The 12,500-nt window shown below is 32.4% G+C and overlaps 1 protein-coding gene across 1 annotated transcript in view; it reads right to left on the bottom strand.

Moving 5' to 3' along the window:
* The window catches only part of LOC124428348 (iroquois-class homeodomain protein IRX-6-like), a 50,343-nt gene that overhangs the window by 2,346 nt on the left and 35,497 nt on the right, over positions 1–12,500 (bottom strand). The gene's annotated exons all lie outside the window — the stretch shown is intronic.

The raw sequence follows: 12,500 nt of genomic DNA, 5'->3' as shown, positions 1-12,500 counted from the left end.
AGTAGAAATAAAAAGTGAGATCAGAGAAACAATTATCTTTTAAACATTTACATTTACATTTGCGATTCGTTTTGTAAGCTTACGTGCTTTTATATATCGTAGCTGATCAATCGTGCAAAGTTTTTTTTACGATTGTATAGTTTAAAAAATTTTTTTCAAGCCATTTGTAATAATCGAACGATTACACATGGCAATCGAAATACTTTGGAAATTTTTACATAGACTAGTATGACGTTAAACGTTGAACGTTTACATTTGTAATGATTAAAAAATCTAAAGATGGATAAACAATTAGAACAATATCGATAGAAATCATTAGATCCGTCTATCTATCTTATACGAAAGATCTCTTTCTATCTCTCTCTCTATCTATCTATCTATCTATCTATCTATCTATTTATCTCGATCATCTTTATCCATTACCATTTTCCCATTGACCCATTTGAAATTCAAACAAATAAGCCGGCTAATTAGACGGATTAAAAGGAACGACCGAAGTAATAAGTCAATGTTAATTCGAGTTATAAATAAAACTTAGATATACTAAATATCGTAAATAAGAAACACGGCTATTATTCTTCTTCTTTTTCTTCATTATCATCATCATCATCATCATCATCTTCTTCTTCTTCATCTTTATCCTCGTTTTTTTCTTCTTCTATTTCTACATCTATTTCTTGGTTCCTTAATTGGAACGCGGTTACGATCGTACGAGTTATCCGTTTATTAAGCCATCCGATCGTTAAGCGTCTTCATCGTCTGAAGGATGCGCGTGACCCGGATACAAGCGGTCTGGAATAGACCAGAAGGAGGAGAAGGTAAAGATGCTTTGGAGAGGACGATGAAGAGGAAAAGAGAAAGAAGGAAGGAAGGAAGGAAGGAAGGAAGGAAAGAAAGAAAGACAGATATAAGAAGAAGAGAGAGAGAAAAAAAAAAGGAAAGAAAAGAAGGAATTCTGGAATCACCGCGGAAGGTCGTGTCGGGAAAACTTATCCAATCGTGAGACTCGTTACGCCTTCGCGAACGTTATAAAAGTCTGAGTCTTGCTTAGTTAAAAGAGAGAGAGAGAGAGAGAGAGAGAGAGAGAAGCTATAAGCGGAAAGGTAGTACTTTCATCCCAAAAGCAGATCTCTATCTAACGGTTTAAGCTCTTTCCCTTCCATCCTAAAAAAAGGAGGAGAGGTGTCCTCTGTCCTCTCTCTCTCTCTCTCTCTCTCTTTTACTTTCTTCCTTTCTCTATCTATCTATCTCTTTCTATCTTTTTTTTTCTCTCCTTTCTTTAGTCGTCTGCCTCACCCAGTCCGTCCGAAGCGACCGACCCTCTGGGATCCCATTACTAAAAGACTAACCCTTATCAAAGATTAAACTTTGGTATAACTGCTGAATCGACGGGATCGAAATTAAATTTTCCAGCGTCGGGCGACCGTCCAGTACTCTCTCTTTTTCTCTGGAGAGAGAAAGAGAGAGAGAGAGAGAGAGAGAGAGAGAGTGATGCTTCTCGATCCCTTCTACCATTTTCTATCTCTCTCTCTCTCTCTCTCTCTCTCTCTCTCGTTCTCTCTCATTCATCTTCTGTCTTTTTCCTCTCTACCGTTAGATATGTACCATCCTCTCTTTCTCTATTCTCGACCGACGTTTTTCTTTTTCCAACCGATAAGAGCACCACCCAAGGGAGATGAGACGCGACTACTTCGGCTCGAAACTCTAAGTACTCTAACGGCTTTTCTACGAGATCCTCATACTCCGCATGATCTTTCCCTCTTTATCTCTCTCTCTCTCTCTCTCTCTCTCTCACTCTCTTCGTCTTTTTTCTTTTTTCTTTTTTTTTTCTGTTTATTTTTTTTTGCTTTCCCTTTTTTTTCGATACCATTCTTTTCTCGACCGAGAACTCTCTTCAATTCAGAAATCGTTTGAATAATTTTCTTCGATAAAAGATCATACGATATATCTATGATATGTATTGTTTATATGTTATTTAACAAGGATAGCCGCCATTACGACATAACGCAAATAACTCTAATGGGAATTGCGTTAAATATGAAATATCGTTTGGGGAATTTGTACGCGAGTAATAGAAAAAGAAATATGTATATACGATGAGATAGGATCGTTCTACCGGAAAACGAGCGACAGTCTTCTCTCTCTCTCTCTCTCTCTCTCTCTTTCTCTCTTTTTTTCTTTTCTTTAAGAGTTCAGAAAAGAAAGAGAGAGAGAGAGAGAGAGAGAGAATTGGTAACATTGAGACATAGAACAGTGAGAACGGCTGACGATTTATTTCATTTCAAAGAGACATCGAAAGGTAGCCCCAACGTCACGGCCGTCGCCATTATTGAGCTTTATTTTCACCCTATGGAACGCGACGCGTGGGTAGGGAAAGAGATAGCCAGAGAATGTTGATATGTGTATGTATGTGTGTACGTGTGTATGTATGTGAAAGACAGACAGAGAAAGAAAAAGAGAGAAAGAGAGAGGGAGAGAGAGGGAGAGAGAGGGAGAGAAGGAGGAAGGGAGAGACCTACCAACATTGCAGAGAAAACACCAGGAGATGGAAAATTAATAAAACTGTCACTTATCCAGCTTTCTTTCTGCCTCCAAAGAGAGAGAGAGAGAGAGAGAGAGAGAGAACGAAGGACAACATACAAATATATCTATCACCCTTTTCTCACTCCCATTTCACTCTCCCTTCTGCCCCTCCCTCTATGCCTCTTCTCTCAATCCCTTTTTCCTATCCTCTTCATGCTCAGGCACTCTGGCCGATCGCAAATTTCAACAGTTTGGTTTTATTCAGGTGGTAGAAATATATACGGGTGATGGTAGAAAACGAAGACTCTAAACATTTCAATTTGGCAGCATTGGTCCCGCTTTCATACCGATACACATCTCTCTCTTTTCGAATCCTCCTCTTCTATATCAGAGTCTCTCTCTCTCTCTCTTTTTCTCTCTTTTTCTCTCGGTCTCTCTCACTCACTCCATTCAGAGAATCCCGTAAAAATGTATGAACGCACACGCGTGTCCCATGGCTGATACGTCGTCGTCTCTCGTACATACAGGATAAACGCGAAGAAGAGACGTAAAAGGGTAAAAGGGAGTACGACGACGAACTGGCTCTGGATCGTTGAAACAGAGTGGAAAAAAAATGAGAGAGAGAGAGAGAGAGAGAGAGAGAAACACAGAGAAAGAGAGAGATAGAAAGAAAAGTAAAAAAAAAAAAAAAAGGAAAAAAAAGAGGAGTAAAAGAGAAAGAAGGTGGAAAGGCCGAGAGAGGAAGGTGAAAGAGGAGGTGGTGGTAGAGTAGGTAGAGAGGGATGGCTTAACCCCAGTCTGTTTGCGAGGAGCAAATGGCGTTCTGCAGTTATTTTAAAATTCAGTCGGTGGCAGGGGGTGCGGATCGGATTAAAAAATCAGAGTGGAAGCTTGTTTCTCATGATAACAGCCAGCCGCCCCCGAGAGCGGCAACTGCTGCTTTCTACCGATTCCGCCACTCTCTTCCTCCTTCTCCTCCTCCTCTACCTCTACCTCTACCTCTACCTCCTCTTCCTCCAACTCCAGATCCGACGGTTCTCTATATCTCTACCTCTGCCATTCGCGTCTCTCTCTCTCTCTCTCTCTCTTTCACTCTTTCTCACTTTGTCTTCTTCCTTTCCATACCCCTTTCGCTCTACCACTTTCTATCTCTTTCTCTCTCTCTCTCTCTATCTATCTCGATGCACATTGTTCCTGTCGCTTCTATCTCTACCTTCCTCTGCTTCCTTCTTTCTCACCCTCAACCGTTTTCGGCACGGTTCCCTCAATCTATCTCTCACCCAACCATTGCCATCCCCGATATCACCAACGTTACCACTACCACTACCATCACCATCAACCATAACCATCACTACCACCAACCCCGGGCGTCATCGCCATCACCATCGTCGTCCGCTTTAAATGCAACGACTCTATATAATATATAATATATATACACATATATATATATATATATATATATATATATATATATATATATGCCAAGCTGCTAGAATGCAGTCACGTTGTATAGAGTTATATACAATTAGAATGTAGACACGTTTACCCACTAATGTCTTTGTACATCTACACTGTCTATATCACTTTAGTATATAACTACCCATTCTATATACGAGTACATTTATATATATATATATATATATATATATATATATATATGCGTATCTTGTGCAACCCCTTTCTTCTCATGCGCAAACTGATCGCATCAACTGCTTGTTTCCATGGCGATTGCTAATCGGGCCGTGCTCAGGTCCCTCCCCCCATCGAAATACAATCACCAGACTCGTCTAACCGTTTATTCGGCCCTCCTATCCTACTCGTACACCCTTACTGCCACCCTTTCCTTTCCTTTCCTATCCCTTTTAAGTTTTTCCTATCCTTTCTCTCTCGTTGAATTCTTTAAACAATCGGGAAAATTGTTTATGGTAATAATCTAATCGTGTATTATTAATCACGAATCGCATATCATCGATAATTAATATATTTATATTTAATAACAATATTCGCAGTATTTTATATTTTATATTTATCGCGATTGAATTTTAATTCTTCCTTTTCTTAATTATTTTTTTAAAGTGAAAATTTCGATATAGACATACTCATTGGCCAATGTTATACTTGATTACAAAGAAAAATATGTAATACTTTTTATATATATGAAAACGTCGATCATTGTTATTGTATTATATAATATAATATTTTAAACTTATTGATCGATCTAATACGATATCATTTTTTAATAAATTATTAATGTTTCATATCTAATAATGCCAATTGTATTTATTGGCCAAGCCAAGGATGTATCATCGCAAATGTTTTATTTTCATTAATTATTTATACTAATCTTTATTAAATTTATATTACAATGACAATTTTGAACTTATCGATTAACCTATTACTTTAATATCTATCGTTATAAATTATAAGAATTTTATAATCCGAAAAGTTTGAACTTATTTATCAATTTATTACTTATATATTATTCACTTTCAAATTATTAATATTTCACCATTGAAAATTCCAATTTAAACTTATTGACCAATCCAATCCTGTAAACTTCTCTCTGATAAATTATTATTAATATTTTATATCTAAGAATTCTTTGTCTTATTGATCAATCCGATAATACCTATTTTTTGCTTAATTTCAGAATGCACTATAAAAAAAAAAAAAAAAAAAAAAAAAAAGAAAGAAAAAAGCTTATAAAAATGTTTCTTTAAATAATCTTTTAATAATGGTAACGTTAATAATAGTAAAAGTAATATTAGTCCATGTTGTATACGTTGAAAAGAGAACGAAAGAAAAAGAAAGAGAGAAGAAGAAGAAGAAGTAAAAAGAACAGAAAAAAAGAAAAAAAAAAAAAAGAAAAAAGAAAGAAAGAAAGAAAGAAAAAGAAAACACCATAGACATGTTATCGCACTTTGAAACGTAAAATGACGAGTTAATTATTACGAACTAACTCGTTATACTACAAAATGTAAGAAACGACATATATCGTGATCTAATATTTTACTATATATATATATATATATATATATATATATATATATATATATATATATATATATATATATAGTCGGTATATAGAAAAAAAAAAAAGAAGAAGAAGGGCTAGAGAAGGGAAAGGATGTGTGTACCTATGAGAGGGGTAAAAACGGGTGTCACCTATCTAAAGCAGTTCATGGGCAGGTGTGTGACACGTACGACGACTCCGCCCCTCGTTACCAGTCGTAGCGAAGGGTGATACCTAACGTCCCTATATCTATCTATCTATCTATCCATCTCTCTCTCTCTCTCTCTCTCTCTCTCTCTCTTTCTCTCTCTATCACTCTCTATCTATCTATCTCTCTCTCTCTCTGTTCAACGTTTTCTCTGACCCTCCTTTTCTACGTAGGGTCGTCGAGTTTTATCAGCACGAAAGTGTAGCCATTTCGGTAAAGGCGCCATCTTCTTCCGATATACGTGTATATGTAGATATATATATATATATATATATATATATATATATATATATATGTATGTAGATATATATATGTGTGTGCACGCACAAGGGAGAGACCATGTTCTCTCTCTCTCTCTCTCTCTCTCTTTCTCTCTCTCTTTCTCTCATTCATTCTCTCTCCTTCTATCTTTCAGTTCTTTTATCCCTCCTACTTTTCTCATGCTCCGTTTCGAGTTTAATCAGCCGCGAAGACATGCCAGACTTTCTTACGGTTTCTTTTTTCAACCATCGTGAACCGCCTTCTTTCGGTATACCGCTCGATACGCATTTCTTCTCTGTCGGTACGTCTTTGTGGAATTTAATTACTATTAATCGGATTTAATCCATAAATAATACGCCTATCGTAATATTATACCGATCGATTTACATTTTTGTTTATAACTGTATAGTGTTTTCTTTTTTTCCCTTTTCTTTTTTTTTTTTTTTAACGATCGGATTGTTCATATTTATATTTATTTATTTATCTCTTTTTTTAATATGATATTTAAGTAATCATAATAATACTTTTATTCGTTTACTCGAATGTTGTTTTTTTTTTCTTTTTTTTTTTTTTTTCTTTAGGCACGTATTGTACGTTAGTTTGATAATATTATTGAAAATCTTCAAATATATCAATTTTAAAAATTATTGCAACATTAAGTATATGAACCTTCTTTCTTTTTTCTTTTTTTTTTTTTTTTCTTTTTAATTTTTAATTGTACCTCTTGAAATTTCAGGCAAGATATTATATGTAGATTTTGTATAATCAGAATTTAGTACTGTAATAAAATGAATTATCTGATTTCTTATATCTAATAATTATTTTCGTTAGATCGATTATTATCGTCATATTATCTATGAAATAATATCTTTAAAGATCATCGATTATCGTCTTTAAAAATTATCGAATGACGTCTTTGTAACAGTGTAAAATCAAACTCGTCTACATTTGAAATCTATTATCGTAATGTGTTTCAAAACTTTCGAAAAGAATAATATTTATTTAATGTTATGATCATCAAATCCGAACTAATCACGAATAATGTTATCAATAACGTAATCGAGGAATAATTATTGAGATAAATCATTTTATCGTTATTTTAAGATATAATATCATTTTACACTTCCCAAGAGAACTGAAAGAATCTATTCATAAATCGTTACTAAATTATTCCACTTAAATCTTGAAATTTGAACGATCAAATTTAATATATAAACGAAGATCGTCACCTATCAATCGTCGCCACTCAAATTGTCGCATTAAACGTAAAAGATTAATATTATTCAGTTATTCATATTATTCAATGATAATTCATTCGTTTCTACGTTCATTAATAGTTTATACAATTATAAACTATCAATATGTCAATACTTAATCGTACGTAAAATAAATTTTTATTATATATGATTTATTTGCATGGTAACATGATATATTGTATATTAAAAAAAAAATATTATAACCATTATATTGATATTGATAATATTATTATGTAATATATTAAAAGCTTAAAGAAATATTGAACGTTAATATAAATATTCCGACATTACTTATCGGCCGATCTAATATTAATTGTATCTATTATTGCTATGGAAAAAATTCAATGAAAGGTTTATAATGAGTAAACAAATTTTGCAAAATTCAACGTACAAGTTTTATAATCTTTTGCACTCTGAATATCTTTCTTTCCCTTCATTTCTTTTTCTTTAATGAAATTGAATTTGACATTGAAAAATTCTCATAATTAATTCGCAACTATTTTTATAATTAATCAGCCATAATAACGAAATCGTATTATCGAAGAAACCGAAAAAGAAAAATATTTCTATCGAGATTGTTGTAATAGAATATTAATAAATAAACGTTTACGTTTACGTTTATTTATTAATATTTTTAAATAATAAGTTAAATAAAAGGAAAGAAAGAAAAAAAGAAAAAAAAAAAGAAAAGAAAAAAAGAAAAAGAAAACGGAAAAAAAATACTACACATAATTTCATTTAAACTCGCTCATTTTATAGAAAATCGATTGACATTAGATTAAAACTAATCAAGAACAACAACGATAACATACATTGAGAAATACAATAAACTATTTATATAGTGAGAATCTCGTATGCCGTAAACTTTGACATAAGCTCGTAAATCAGTTACAAGAAAGAATATATATATATATATATATACTATGTGAGTCTGTGTATATGTGTATGTGTTTGTAAGCATGCGTATGTGAGAAAGAGAGAGAGAGAGAGAGAGAGAGAGAGAGAGAGAAAGAGGATACGAACACGAATGGGTTAATTCGACTTCGCAGTGTCAAGCAATGAGTATAAATATTTGCGTTTAAATGAGAGAGTTTAGAAGAAAAAAAAAAAAAAAGAAAAAAAAAAAAAAAAAAAGGAACGAGACTCGAACGAGAAAGATAACGCGATAACTATCGGCAGAGTGAGAAAGAGAAAGAGATAGAGAGCGAGAGAGAGAGCGAGAAAGAGGGGGAAAGAGACAGAGATAAAGAGAAGAGAACTTCCTTCGATTACCGTAGAGTCATGTTACGATCATGCGACAAAGAGTAGAGTAGAGCATTGAGAGAACGCGGTTTGCGCTCTTACAGTTTACACGACACGATGTAAAATATATATATATATATATATATATATATATATATATATAGTGATCGTATGAATATGTTTATGTGTGTAAGTACGTGTACCTATGTCGTCATACGTTAAAACCCCACGGAAATGCTTAGACGCACTTTACTGAGAAGATCGAAAGAGACGAAGAGATAGATAGATAGAGAGAGAAAGAGAGAGAGAGAGGGATTGATAGGGAGTGAGAGGGGAAGGAAGTTTTGTCACTATGCTTGACAGTCGGTTGTTTCACATCCGACTCATTTTATTAGCAATTGCTTGCAAACTGACAGATCGATCGTAAACCTTCTTTTATGTAAATGTATATATGTATATATATATATATGTGTGTGTGTGTGTGTAATGTATGAGAGTGATAATAGTGAATCTCTCTCTCTCTCTCTCTCTCTCTCTCTCTTTCTCTCTCTATCTTTATCTATCTATCTCCATCTTACACATGTACATCTTTCTCTCTTTCGATCACGTGTGGTCCTCTATATATCGACGCTCATGTATCGATAAATAAATATATATATATATATATATATATATGTATGTATGTATGTATGTATGTATATATGTATATTATACAATCATTCTCGTTTAAGAATCCAAACGAGTTTATATAAAACTTAACACTGTGTGTGCTACTTTGTCATACGATCGCTTAAAATCCATCTTAGTTAGTATTACGCTTTATAAACCAGACTACGTTCCAAGATTACAGTCGGAGTTGAGTTATCGCTAATCGAGATTAACTCGAGCCAGTGTTGTGCCTAGATTACGAAAATTTACAACGACCGTTCTAATGTAGTTTCTCGTAATCTCCGAAAACGATCTTGACTGTAACGGTGGACTATATTATACATACACATACATACATATATATATATATATATATATATATATATATATATATACGCGTTGGTGTCGCGATTACGATTCATCGCGAAAGTTAATTTTTGTTTCTTTTTTTTTTTTTCTTCTTTTATTCAAATCTTTACGACCCTCTTAAGCAATAGAGAATATATATAACACGTGCTTACTTTTCTCCAAATCGTATTACATTTTTTTTTTTTTTTTTTTTTTTTTTAACATTAACAAAAATTATTCCTCTCTCTTTGTTAATTTTTCTTTTCATGTTTCTTTTTTTTCTTTTTCTTTTTTTATTATTATTATTTTTTTTTTGTTTTTTTCGTTTTAACTTAATTATCTTTATTTCTTAAAAAAGAAGTCTCCTTACAAAGTTATTATTGTTTATATCACTTTTCTATTAGAACACAATGCATGTACATATGTAAATATAGGTTACGTAAATATTTTTTGCTTTTTATAAATAGTACTTACGTATATGCAAAATTATGATAATGAAATAAATCGATTATTGCTTGCCCCCTACATTGTATGTCCATGTCTCTCTATGTGTATGCATGTGTATATATAATTTTCTTTTTTAAAATAGATAGATGTTTTTTCTTTTCTTTTTCTTTTCTTTTTCTTTTTTTTTTTTTTTTTCTTTTTTCTTTACTTTTTACTTAATAGTTCTGTTTTTTCTTTTTTTAAGATCAATAACAAAACGGCGCACGCAAACGATCCTAGCAAAGCATTTTCAGATAAACATAATTTCCTAGGAGGTAAACGAGAGAGAAAGAGAACAAAGAGAAAGAGAAAGAGAGAGAGAGAGAGAGAGAGAGAGAGAGAGAGAAAGATGAGAAGTATGGTGAGGGATGAATTGGGAGAGGAGGGTGAGGAGTTTAAAGTAGAGTTTCGATAGAGCTACGAGAGAGATCGTCCATAAGAACACATTACTTTCACTCGTTGGTTCGTTGCGAGTAAAGTCGGTATCGGTGGTCGAGGGGTGCGGCCAAGTCATTAAATCCTGCCGTAGGAGACGACGGCCGGCAGGACTAATCTACGTCCATTAAGGCTAATGGGAAAAGCGCGAGCCAAGAGACACGCTGTGGCCAGGCCTGTCGTGTGCTACGACGAACCGCTGTCATCTGCATGTCGACGATGTAAAAGAAAAAGAGAGAGAGAGAGAGAGAGAGAGAGAGAGAGAGAGGTCGTTACCCCGTCCCTCTTTCCCAAACGAAAAACGTGTGTTGTATCTTTCGTTTGGTATAATGTTGCCAACGATAAACGAAGGAACCCTTTGCCTATGTTACTATTTTTGATCCTAGTCCTAATTCTAAAATCCTGGTTCTGGTCCTGATTCTGGTTTTAATCCTGGTCTTATTTTATTATTATTCTTTGACAAAAAGCAACGGTGACCCTACTTTAGCACGAAAATCAACCCATTAAATGGTCGTACATCATTCAACCTTCACGATGTTAAATACTTGTGGAAGATCGAACGAAAGGGTTCCTTTGCTATTCGTTAAATCGAATTGACATTATCTCTAACAATTTTTAGATTCTAATTGTTGAAGTTTTGTTAGTTTATATATATATATATATATTGGTTGGAATATTTTATTTTGCTTTTTTCATTTTCCTTTTTTTTTTTGCTTCCTTTTCTTTTTGTTAAGTTATCAATTGATTATCACGCTTTAATGATTTTCCTTGAGATTTATTGTTGTGTATTAAATGTTTGAGAGCTCGTTTGAGAATATACTTATATATATATATATCAACAAATAAATTATATAAGTATATTAACGATAAAAACTTTCGATATATATATATATATCGAATGATATGCATAAGTTTTTATCTTTGGATCAGAAATTAGCTCGTTAGTTTAGATCGACGTTGATAGAGGCAAGACAAATTAATATTCGTAATTAATATCAATGATAGTTACTCTTTAGGTGTTTAATATATATATATATATATATATATATATATATATAATTAATTTTTTATAAATTATATCATAAGTTTATCTGATTACTTACAATGTAAATATAGATTACTAGAAAAGAAATTTATAGCTATATATAAATATATATATCATGATTTCATTCGAAATGTATAATCAGATATATTTACTTATTTATATATGTATGCACGTAGATTCTACGATACTTCAAAGAATCTATCGTAGAAATAAGTCTATCTTATAGAAGTTTACCGATCGAATTCCATTCCGAAGAACGATGAGCCAATACTGCTGCAATATATGATGCTAAGAATCAAATAACGTTCTCATTGTACTTACTTATGGTTGATCGGACTTGTGCAATATTCCGAGAAGTTCAGAGCTTAAACATTTAAGCGAAGAAGGGAGAATTTTAGTCGTTGCTTTAAACGAGTTCGTGAGCTCTCGACGCATGCGCTTTGATAAAATGCATTATCCTTCGTGTTTGCATTAAACCGCGAAATATATCAATGTACTTCTGATATATCGTATTATGCTAAAGGATACACATAATAGGTGGAAACAGTATTCTCAACGAATGCATATTAATTTATGTATAATATCGTTGATTAAGTCTAGTCTATTAAGTATACTCCTTTTTTTTTCTTTTTTTTTTCTTTTTTTTTTTTTTTTTTTTTTTTTTACTTAATCAAACTACGATATTGCATGCGAAAAAATGCCCGAACGTTTTCATTTATCGTGAAAAGGAAAACAAATGACTTTCAAATGTCATTCTGATGTAATAAAAAGATTTTACGATAAATTTGACGAAAAACTTTTTCATTTTATTATCGATTATATTAGAAAATATATCCGCTCGTATTATTGATAATATTAAATTTATTTCTATGTAGATATATGTAGATATATTATTTTTCTTTTTATTATTATTATTATTATTATTATTATTATTATTATTATTATTATTATTATTATTATTATTATTTGAATTAATATATTTATTTCTTATTTTTATTATTACATTTGCTCGTTCGTTTTTATTTATTTAATACA

This window comes from Vespa crabro, chromosome 12 (assembly GCF_910589235.1).
Source record: "Vespa crabro chromosome 12, iyVesCrab1.2, whole genome shotgun sequence".
Classification (NCBI taxonomy): Eukaryota; Metazoa; Arthropoda; class Insecta; order Hymenoptera; family Vespidae; genus Vespa; species Vespa crabro.
Note: the sequence above shows the minus strand (reverse complement) of the source record. Positions and strands in the feature narration are given on the sequence as shown.